Here is a 12,495-nt window from a genome sequence, read left to right as displayed (position 1 = left end):
TGAGGGACCTCTCGATTTGTCAAAACCCCTCGAGGATAAGGGAACCAAAACTTCTCTCTCTTTCGAAAATGAGGGACCTCTCGATTTTTCAAAACCCCTCGAGAATAAGGGAACCAAAACTTCTCTCTCTTTCGAAGAGGAGGGACCTCTCAATTTGTCAAGACCCCTCAAGAATAAGGGAACCGAAAATCCTCTCCCTTTCTCAAGACTTCTCGAGGAGGAGGAGGAGAGACCGCTCCATGTCTCAAGACAGGACCCCCCTCTATCTCTTGAGGATCCGAGGGAAACGATTCCTATTGAAAAACCATCTATCGACGATCCCCAGAAAAGGTCTTCGGAGGAGATTAGACTTCCATGTAGAAAACGAATCTGCCACAATAATAATAATAATAATAATAATAATAATAATAATATACCCCCTTCTCAACAACAGAATCCTACAACATTTGCAGATAAATGCATTCAAACCAATCCCTTTATAGTAACCCTTTTGATTGGAGAAACCGTGCATTAGCCTCGAAAAATAAAATGAGATTCTAGACTGTTTCTATGACCAGAATGTTAAGCCAATAGATAGGTCTAGCTCAGAATTTTTCTTTTTAAAAGAAAATAAATAAATAATCCAAAGACTATTCGTAAATATAAATGGTAAAGTCTCGAGTCGGCTGGAAAAAAATTTTCAGAGCTGAGAAAAATTCTACAACTCAAAAAAAAATATATCTCCCGTCTTTGGATCATAACAGTGAAAGTATTCCATGTCCAGAACAATGTAGGAATCTTTGAGAGGTTTGGTACTCAAAATGTCCATCTTCTTCAATTGAGGAAAAAAAGAAAACAAAACTCTCTCTCTCTCTCTCGCTGTGTGTCCTGAAGGAAAAAATGGATAGCGTTCTCTCGCCGTCTCCTCTTTTATAGAGAGAGAGAGAGAGAAGGTTGCATGTGACAGGTCGTATGAATTCTGGGAAAGGTCACATTCGTATATATATATATATATATATATGTTTTTTGAATAATATCGTTCGTATTTCAATACACATCCATCATCATAATAATAAAGGTCACCTTGGAAAGAAAAAGAAATAAAAAACATGGAACTCGTGCTCGACTTTGAAGGTTTCTACGATTCTCAAGGAGCCTTTATTGTGAAAGAATTGGCTTACGTCACATTGGACGGTACTTCTCGAGGGGTATTTGTTTTTAAACCCCCGTTTCCATGGCAAATGCTCACCGAAAAAGAAAAACGAACCGCTGTGTGGGCGAGTGATTATTATCACGGCTTGTCGTGGTACGAAGGAGAAATTCCGTACAGTTATTTTCCATGGGTGTTAACGATGTTGACGGAACCTTTTTCCATGATTTGGGTGCGAGGAGAAATGAAACGGCAGTTTTTAGAGAAATGGTTGCAAAGATCCATTTATTGCATTTCGGGATCGACGCAAGAGATTCTCAAATACAATGGGATCGAACACATGAATTGTCCTAACCATACAAAAGGTTTTTTCCATTGCGCTCTACAAAAAGCGGTTCGGTATCATTATTATTTAAAGACACAGAGAAAAAATTCGCAAGGTCGATCCTGCACAATTCAATCTTGACAGAACTCATTAAAAAAATACATATATCATGTTACTTCTTCAACAGCACAGATGGTTCTGAAGCGAAACTTGGAATTTTGAAATAATAGATCAGGGAGAAATCATTCTTAATAAAATGGTAAAGTATCGAATCGGCTGGGAGAAAAAAAAATTTCTCAGAGCTGAGATAAAAATTCTCTAATGAAAAAAAAAAAAAAAAAAAAAAACTTTTTGTTAATTTTTATCATGTCTTAGACATGATAAAAATTAACGACCCCCTTTCCTTTTCTTCTGGGAATGTTGTCTCACTCTTTTGAAAAACAAATCGTGATTCATTCATGGAATGATTGCCATTAGCGAAAGGATGAGTCATGGTCTATTTTTAGAAAGGGTGAAACATCCTTCCCAGACAAAAAGGGAGGGTCATTAATTTTTTATCATATCTAAGACATGATAAAAATTAACCAAAAGGTTTTTTTTTTTTTTTCATTAGAGAATTTTTATCTCAGGTCTGAGAAATTTTTAATTTTTTTTTCTCCCAGCCGATTCGATACTTTACCATTTTATTAAGAATGATTTCTCCCTGATCTATTATTTCAAAATTCCAAGTTTCGCTTCAGAACCATCTGTGCTGTTGAAGAAGTAACATGATATATGTATTTTTTTTAACGAGTTCTGTCAAGATTGAATTGTGCAGGATCGACCTTGCGAATTTTTTCTCTGTGTCTTTAAATAATAATGATACCGAACCGCTTTTTGTAGAGCGCAATGGAAAAAACCTTTTGTATGGTTAGGACAATTCATGTGTTCGATCCCATTGTATTTGAGAATCTCTTGCGTCGATCCCGAAATGCAATAAATGGATCTTTGCAACCATTTCTCTAAAAACTGCCGTTTCATTTCTCCTCGCACCCAAATCATGGAAAAAGGTTCCGTCAACATCGTTAACACCCATGGAAAATAACTGTACGGAATTTCTCCTTCGTACCACGACAAGCCGTGATAATAATCACTCGCCCACACAGCGGTTCGTTTTTCTTTTTCGGTGAGCATTTGCCATGGAAACGGGGGTTTAAAAACAAATACCCCTCGAGAAGTACCGTCCAATGTGACGTAAGCCAATTCTTTCACAATAAAGGCTCCTTGAGAATCGTAGAAACCTTCAAAGTCGAGCACGAGTTCCATGTTTTTTATTTCTTTTTCTTTCCAAGGTGACCTTTATTATTATGATGATGGATGTGTATTGAAATACGCACGATATTATTCAAAAAACAAATATATATATATATATACGAATGTGACCTTTCCCAGAATTCATACGACCTGTCACATGCAACCTTCTCTCTCTATATATATATAAAAGAGGAGACGGCGAGAGAACGCTATCCATTTTTTCCTTCAGGACACACAGCGAGAGAGAGAGAGAGAGTTTTGTTTTCTTTTTTTCCTCAATTGAAGAAGATGGACATTTTGAGTACCAAACCTCTCAAAGATTCCTACATTGTTCTGGACATGGAATACTTTCACTGTTATGATCCAAAGACGGGAGATATATGTTTCATCTTGAAAGAACTGGGCTACATCACTTGCGATTTAACCTTATGCGGATCCATGATTTTACTCCCTCCTGTCCATTACGATGACTTATCGTCCCGCAATCAAGCTGTGGTCAACCAGACTACAAATAATCGACACGGCCTGCAATGGACCGAGGGTCGTCTTTCCTACGAGCATCTTCCTACGATCCTGAAAATACTGACCGAAAATGTGGAGGTGATCTACGTCAATGGATACGATAAAGCCGAATTTTTCAGCAAGCTCTGCCAGCGATCCGTTTACGAGTTTTACATCCCAGGGAAAACCGAGTGGCGGAACAAGTCGAAATGCACGCGACACCAATATTTCCAAAAAATGATTCATTGTGCCGAGAACAAGGTGAGAAATTTTCGATACCATTTGATGGAGGGTAGTTACGTTTTCCGGAAATTACATTGTTACCCCTCCGAAAGCAAAGCTGTCGAAGACGAAGAGGAGTCGGAAGAATCTCCCCAGGAGAACTCGTGCGACGATGAGGAGGAGGAGGATGAACTTTCTAATAATAATAATAATAAATGTCTAAGTTGGGATGCTTTAGAGGCCCAAGAATATTGGTCTCAACCCTTATCTCACCTAGACCTGAAAGAGGATCCTCAAGTGTACTCTTTGTGATCCTCTTCTAAAATTTGGTCTTGGAGAGAACCCTTGAATGTTCATGAATGAAATGGCATGTAAGTCCCTAGAGAAAAAATAGAAAAAAAGTTCCTTTTTTTGTAATATGTTGATTTCTTTCCAATCCCATTTCTTTTCCATAACTCCAGCCCAATCGACGAGAAGAAGAAGAATTTTCCAAGTTACACAAGACGAATCTTCCAAATTACACAAGACGTAGAAAGATTTCACAAGGATTTATAAATCACACGCTCCCACATGATATATGTATAGAGAGAAAAAGACCCTCTGTTCTCTAGCCAATACGTCAAGACTTCCCTAAACTAAGAGAGATCATGAGTACCGAGGAAACCTTAGCAGAGCAAGTGGAAAGACTTTCAAAGAGATTAGAAGAGTTAAGACGGGATAGATTTACAGTTCCGCCGACTAAAGAGGAAACTATCTTCGATTTCAACAAACCGCTGTACTTTCATCCCCTACCCCAAAGAATGAGACGAGTGGACTCGCCGTTGAACAGTTCCAATGAGAAACAAAATGTCACTTATTTGAATAGCCAATTTCAACACATGAATATTTCATAAGTATTTTTTTCCCTAAAGCGTAGGGAGATCGGATCAGTAGTTTTTCTCTTTTCATCGTCGAAAAAGATTGGGAGGAAAAATCTTTCTCAGCTCTCTCAGAAAAATTTTCAGCCTTTAAAAAAAAAAAAAAAAAAAAAAAAAAAAAAAAAAAAAAAAAACTTTTTGTTAATTTTTATCATGTCTTAGACATGATAAAAATTAACTCTACCCCCCTTTTGTCTGGGAATGTTGTCTCACACTTTCTAAAAATAGACCATCACTCCTCCTTTCCTAAAGAATAGAATTCCAAGAATGGGATCTGGTCTATTTTTAGAAACGGTGAGACCTTATTCCCAGACAAAAGGCGGGTAGAGTTAATTTTTATCATGTCTAAAGTTCAGGGTCCATCCATCTTCTTATGTGAAACGGTGACCCTGACGAGATCGAGATAAACATGTCCTGTGAGTTGTTTTGTAATCTTGACGCGATCCAAGAAAGACTCTTTATTATTTTTTTTTAAATAGGCGGGGGGTGGGGAGAGAAAATGTTCTCACGACCCTCAGATATCTTTTCATAAATATATTTTTTATCAAAGTGTTTCTTTCATTCCGATCCTTTTAAGAGGTTGGAATGACCCTGACATTTAGATGGGGTCGCGATCCCGACAGATGTCGCGCGAGTATAAAATTGTGTATCCTCCGCAGAGTTTCTTCAGAGAACAGAAGAAGACGTGAACTGAGCTGGTAAGTCCCTTTGGTCCTATGAATATGGTTTAATCATAACTTCATTTAAAAAGACCTTTGAAACTTTGAAACTTCTTAACCCTTTGAAAAGAAAAATGTCTCTTTCAAGACGACGACTCTAAAACGTTTTATTGTTCCCCCCCCCTTTCTAGATCTTCCCTGTTATACATATATACCTTTTCGATTCTCTTTTTTGCTCCTGTTTGTGGAAGACATCACCGTATTCATCGCCATGGCGTGTTCAGAAAACTTTATCGTGCTCGATCTAGAGGGTTTCCAGTCCTACAACCAAAAGAAGGGTGAAATTACCTACGTTTTAGAAGAATTGGGCTATGCGACAAAAGATTTTTTGACCGTGGGATCGTTGACGTTTACTCCTCCTCACCCCTTCCACCAACTGAGTGAAAAAAACCAAAAGACAAATGCCTGGCTGACAAGAAACCGGCACGGACTTCGTTGGAACGAGGGTCATATTCCCTACAACCATTTAGGACGCATTCTCCAATCGCTCACTCACAGCTTCTCCACGATTTATGTGGTGGGATGCCAGAAAGCTAAATTCCTTGCTAAAGCCTTGGATTATCAAAAACCCGTGACGGAAATTTATGTGCCAGATGGAATCATTTGGAAGTATCGGGAAAAATGTGCCCGACATCATCAAAGGATGAAATATTTCCATTGTGCCGAAAACAAAGTGCGCAACTATCGATGGCATATTATGGAAGGAGATTTTCATATCAATCACGTCTATCCAGACGGAACGGAGAAAGAGGAGAGGATTCAGGAAGAAGCAGACAATCCTCTGCAAGCTTTTGATAAGGCCTACGATCAGTTAGAGTAGGATCCGTCCCCAAAAGCGTACGATAACCTCATCCAGAAATGGGATAATCTGTCCTGTTTCCAAGTGATGGAACATCCGGATGAGCATACGCCTTTAAACTTGATGGGCTCTTCTACTTCTTCTTCTTTGTCGTCAACTTCCTCCAATAACTCGAGGAAGACGGAGGGTTGGGGAGACATACCTGAAAATATTCCCCATTACGATCCAGCAGCCTGTTGGGACGAACCTTCCAAAGAATCTCATGAGACCCCCAAAATATCTTCAGAGGATCCAAAGACAAAATCCACTGAGTGTTGGGACAATGAACAGACGACTCATGCTCCAAAATCTACTGAGACTATGTCCACTGAATGTTGGGACGATGAACAGACGACCCATGCTCCAAAATCTACTGAGGCTATGTCCACTGAGTGTTGGGACGATGAAACCGAAAAGACGACAGAGAATTGGGATGACCGTTCTCAAAAGTATTTGAATTGATATATACATAAACTCAGGAGAAAAAAAATTAAAGAAAAGATTTTTAGAAATAAGTAGGGAAAGGTTCTCCGCTTTCCCTATATTTATGGAAATGGACTGAGGAGAGAGAAAGAGAGACGAATCAGGAGACCAAAAAAAATGGGTCTTGGAAGGAATGAGTGCAAATGCATTCGATTCCTTCCAAGACCCATTTTTTTTGGGTCCCTCTCTCATCCAATCTTGGAAAAGAACTTTGTCCTATTTTTCTAGGTCCATTCAAAAAGAAATGAATCTATCCATAAATTTTCTTAAAAGAAAAAAAACAAAAAGATCCTTTACCTCTTGACGGTCCAAAGTCGAGAATCTTGGAAAAAGTTATCCACTCTCTCCATCCAGTCAAGCTTCTCTGTAGAAAATCTAGTAGGTGCATCTGCATTCTTGAACACCCGGCAGTTATTATTGGACGCGAAACGTCGAATGCTGAAATAGTTAACTGTGAGCCCATTCTTAAAGAAACCGGGATGTTTTATACATCCAGTCGAGTGCGGAAAAATTTCTGAGAGCCGGAGAAAAATTTCTATGGCTGAAAAAAAAAAAAAATACCCCCCTTTTAGTCTGAAAATTGATTTCAATTTTCAAAAATTGAAGACATCAATTTTCAAATTTTCAGAGTAAAAGGGGGGGTATTTTTTTTTTTTTTTTTTTTAATATCTAACTTTGAACCACAGAAATTTTTTCCGGCTCTCAGAAACTTTTCCCAACCGACTCGATGTGAATAAAACTTTACTGTTTGTTAAGAATGTTATTTAATGGATCGATTTCAACCTATCGAGTTTTGCTTTAGTTCCGGCCGTGCTGTGGGCCCACCTGGATACAAGTTTTCCCCTTTTGGAATAGAATTTCCGTCAAGGTAGGCTACTTTTCCACTTTTTGCATTTTTCATGTCATTTCATTTGTATTACAATATACTGAAAACGGGCGTTCGAACTGATTTCTAGGCTATTTCTATACAAATGGAGCTCGATCCAAGAAAGAAATGATGTCTTTTTTTTTATTTTGTGGACTGCCAATTTGTATTGGAATATACTGAAAACGGGTGTTTGAGTCGGTTTTCAGTATATTTCAATACAAATAGAGCTCGATCCAAGAAACAAATGATGTCTTTTTTTTTATGTTGTGGACTGCCAATTTTGTATTGGAATATACTGAAAACGGGCATTCACGTCGGTTTTCAGTATATTTCAATACAAATGGAGCTGGATCCAAGAATGAAATGATGTCTTTTTTTTATTTTGTGGACAACCAATTTTGTATTGGAATATACTGAAAACGGGCATTCACGTCGGTTTTCAGTATATTTCAATACAAATGGAGCTGGATCCAAGAAAAAATTATGTCTTTTTTTTATGTTGTGGACAGCCAATTTTGTATTGGAATATACTGAAAACGGGCATTCACATCGGTTTTCAGTATATTTCAATACAAATGGAGCTCGATCCAAGAAAAAATGATGTCTTTTTTTATTTTGTGGACAGCCAATTTTGTATTGAAATATACTGAAAACGGGCGTTTACGTTGGTTTTCAGTATATTACAATACAAGTGGAGCTGGATCCAAGAAAAAAATGATGTCTTTTTTTATTTTGTGGACTGCCCTATTTTGTATTGGAATATACTGAAAACGGGCGTTCACGTCGGTTTTCACTATATTACAATACAAATGGAGCTCCATCCAAGAAAAAAATGATGTCTTTTTTTTATGTTGTGGACTGCCCTATTTTGTATTGGAATATACTGAAAACGGGCTTTCGAGTCGGTTTTCAGTATATTCCAATACAAATGGAGCTCCATCCAAGAAAAAAATGATGTCTTTTTTTTATTTTGTGGACAGCCAATTTTGTATTGGAATATACTGAAAACGGGCGTTCACGTCGGTTTTCAGTATATTTCAATACAAGTGGAGCTCCATCCAAGAAAAAAAAGATGTCTTTTTTTTTATTTTGTGGACAGCCAATTTTGTATTGGAATATACTGAAAACGGGCGTTCACGTCGGTTTTCAGTATATTCCAATACAACTGAAGCTCCATCCAGGAAAAAAATGATGTCTTTTTTTTATGTTGTGGACTGCCCTATTTTGTATTGGAATATAATGAAAACGGGCGTTCGAGTCGGTTTTCAGTATATTCAAATACAAATGGAGCTCTATCCAAGAAAGAATGATGTCTTTTTTATGTTGTGGACAATCAATTTTGTATTGGAATATACTGAAAACGGGCGTTCGAGTCCTTTTTCCGACTATTTCTACACACATTCCACTATATTAAAATGACGTCATGGTTGAGTCCAAACAGAGTCGTCCCCGGACAGAGTCGTCTCCGGACAAAGTCGTCCCCGGACAATTTTATACCGAATTTGTATAGAGATATACTTAAAATGGGCTTGGAGGGGAGGGCGCTTTCTAGTATATTCCTATATACATTCGGTTGCATTCAGAAACAAAAAGAATGTCTTTTTGAATGGACAGGATGACTATGGAAACCGGATCTCTCTCTCTCTCTCTCCCAAGATTGGATGAGAGAGTGCCTCCTATTTGTATTGTAATATACTGAAAACGGGCTTTCGAGTCACTTTCTAGACTATTTCTATACAAATGGAGCTCTATTTACGAAAAAAATGATGTCTTTTTTTTATTGTGTGGACAGGCCTATTTGTATTGCAATATACTGAAAACAGGCGTTCGAGTCGGTTTCTAAACTCTTCCTATACAAATTCCACCATCTATATAGAAATGATGTCATCGTTGAGTCTAAACAAAGTCGTCCCCGGACCATCTTGATGACCAGACATATTGCCTTTTCAACAACCCACATTATTCTGAACAAAAACGTGGAATACTTTTATAGAAAAGAGAAGAATTGAAAGTGAAAGTCAAAAAGCAAAATGGGATCGGCTGGGAAAAATTTCTGAGAGCCGAGAAAAAAAAAAGAAAAAATATATAATATATATATTATATAATATATATATTATATAATATATATTATATAATATATATATTATATAATATATATTATATAATATACATTATAAATACTTTTTGTTAATTTTTATCATGTCTTCTAGACATGATAAAAATTAACTAATCCCTTTTGTCTAGGAATGTTGTCTCACCGTTTCTAAAGAAATAGACCATGATTCATTCTTTCTAAAGAATAGAATTCCAAGAAAAGAATGGGTTCTGGTCTATTTTTAGAAACGGTGAGACAACATTCCCAGACAAAAGGGGGTACATTGAGTCTGTGCTGTAGACCCTGAACAACCTATAGGTTACCTGTAATATATCTGGAAGGACCCCAAAAAGCTATCCACTGTCGTTGGAATTAAGTTCACTGGAGGCTATTTCTTTTTTTCGCAATCTCGCTTTTAGTTTTCTCTGAGATTCTTTAGAAATGGGTGAAGATAGGTAGCGTGAAGCGGGGGACACCTGGATCAGGATTCCCGATTAGGGTAGAGAGGGAGGCGTGTTGCCTTTTCAACAGCCCACAGTGTTCTGAACAGAAACGTGGAATGCTTTTATAGAAAAGAGAAGAGTTGAAAGTGAAATTAACTCACCCCCTTTTGTCTGGGTATGTTGTCTCACCGTTTCTAAAAATAGACCAGAACCCAGTCTTTTCTTGGAATTCTATTCTTTAAAAGGATGAGTCATGGTCTATTTTTAGAAAGTGGGAGACAACATTCCCAGACAAAAGGGGAGTGAGTTAATTTTTATCATGTCTAGAAGACATGATAAAAATTAACAAAAAGTTTTTTTTTTTTTTTTTTTTTTTTTTTTTTTTTTTTTTTTTTTTTTTACATCTCAGAATTTTTTCTGAGCTCTGAAAAATTTTTCCTAGCCGACGATCCCATTTCGTTTTTCGACTTTCACTTTCAACTCTTCACTTTTCCTATCCACTGTCGTTGGAATTGTGTTCACTGGAGGCTATTTCTTTTTTCGCAATCTCGCTTTTAGTTTTCTCTGAGATTCTTTAGAAATGGCTATACAAATTTCACCATCTATATAGAAATGATGTCCAAACAAAGTCGTCCTCGGACCATCTTGATGACCGAATATGTATAGAAATAGTCTGAAAATGGGCTTGAGGGCCGGTTTCTGGACGATTCCTCGACAAATTCGGCCGCATCCAGAAAAACAAATATACGTAGTTTCTTTTTTGGGTGGACAGGAGATGATAAATTTCTTTTCTCTCTCTCTCTCCCAAGATTGGAGGAGAGAGTGGCCCAAAAAAATGGGTTTCGGAAGGAATCGAATGCATTTTGAAATGCACTCATTCCTTCCAAGACCCATTTTTTCGGTCTCCTGATTCAACTCTCCAGTCTATGGAATAGGGAAAGCGGAGAACGTTTCCCCTTCTTTAAGCGACTGGAGACCATATCGCATCATCATCATCATCATCACCATCACCATCGTCCTCTTTCTGATACTTTTCAACGAAGGCTTGATGTCTCTGGATGATTTTGGGGAGATGATGGATCCCGAATTGAGTGATGAAAAAGAGAGGACTCTTTTTCCTTTCTTGTTCGTCTTGCACAGTCTCTCGGAGGGTGATATACGTTTCCCCGTCCTCCTCAATTTTCGTCAGAGGTCTCATGAATATTTTACACATCCAAGGGAAGAGCGACTTGTTATGCAGGGATTTCGAAGCGACGAAGGCCGCTTCATTCGAAGTGAGGACAATCTGGTTCGGTTGACCCCATTCTTTGGAGTAGTTGTCCAAATCGCCTAGTCGAAGAAAATGGTGTCGATTAGGAAAAAAGACTTGGAGAACACTGGTCGTATGCGAGACGTTCGTAGGCAAGAGAGTCAAGATATATTTGGCATTCCAGTACAGGAATCCTAGATCCACATACGCGTGCACGTAATAGTCATCGTTATATTCCAGTTTGAGCAGCATGGCTTTTGTATTTTTTTTTCCGTTCTCAAGGCGAAACACTCGTCTGATATGAACAAGAGCTCGCTGGCGATCCGTTTATATAGACTCCTCAGAGAGAGAGAGGGGGAGAGGGGAGGAGGAGGAACAAGGTTGATGAATTCTAAAATAAAAAAATGATAACGAAATGAGATCGGCTGGCAAAAGATTTTCAGAGCTCAGAAAAAAATTCTGAGATTTTTCTTGGATTCTATTCTTTAAAAGGATGAGTCATGGTCTATTTTTAGAAAGTGGGAGACAACATTCCCAGACAAAAAGGGGGGTGAGTTAATTTTTATCATGTCTAGAAGACATGATAAAAATTAACAAAAAGTTTTTTTTTTTTTTTTTTTTTTTTTTTTTTTACATTTCAGAATTTTTTTCTGAGCTCTGAGAAAATTTTCCTAGCCGATCTCATTTCGTTTTTCGACTTTCACTTTCAACTCTTCACTTTTCTATAAAAGCATTTCACGTTTCTGTTCAGAACAGTGTCTCTCTCTACCCAAATCTGAAACCCTAGTCACGAGAGAATATGAGACTAGAAAAATAGTTTAGCTTATTGATCTAAAAAATGTCCCATGCTAGAACTCAGAATTATAATCAGAGCGGGGCTTTCCAGTATCCACTTCCAAGATTTTAGATTTGTCATGGGTGACATGTTCCCAAATTCATAAATTCTTCAATTATAGTCCCCTTCTTTGACAAATGGCTAAGAAATTCTTAAAGAATATCATGATAAAGATTTAGCTATCTATATATAACATTATGTTTTCTTTTCAAAAAAAAAATCCAGTCTTCATCGAAATGGACTTTACGCACAATTTATTGTATCCCCACCTTTCCAAGATTGGTTTGAAGAAGTGATAAAAAAATGGGTCTGGAAGGAAAAGGGTGCATTTCGAGAAAAGAAAAGAGGACCCTCTTTTTCTCGCAATGTACCCGTTTCCTTCCAGACCCATTTCTTTTGCCTCCTCAGAACTCTCTTTCTTTTCTCCTCCCTCTCTCTCTTAAGAGGGATTGAAAGAAAGAGGCTAGATGGAAAAGTTTCTTTTTTTCTTTCGAAAAGATAAAAAAAAAAATTGGAGGAGGAGCAAATTTTTTTTTGGGTGATGGTGGTTGTTTTTTTTTAGAAGGTGATGACTTTAG

Source organism: Stegodyphus dumicola, chromosome X1 (assembly GCF_044657685.1).
Source record: "Stegodyphus dumicola isolate Sdum_Otavi_A_Nest chromosome X1, ASM4465768v1".
Taxonomy (NCBI): domain Eukaryota; kingdom Metazoa; phylum Arthropoda; class Arachnida; order Araneae; family Eresidae; genus Stegodyphus; species Stegodyphus dumicola.
Note: the sequence above shows the minus strand (reverse complement) of the source record.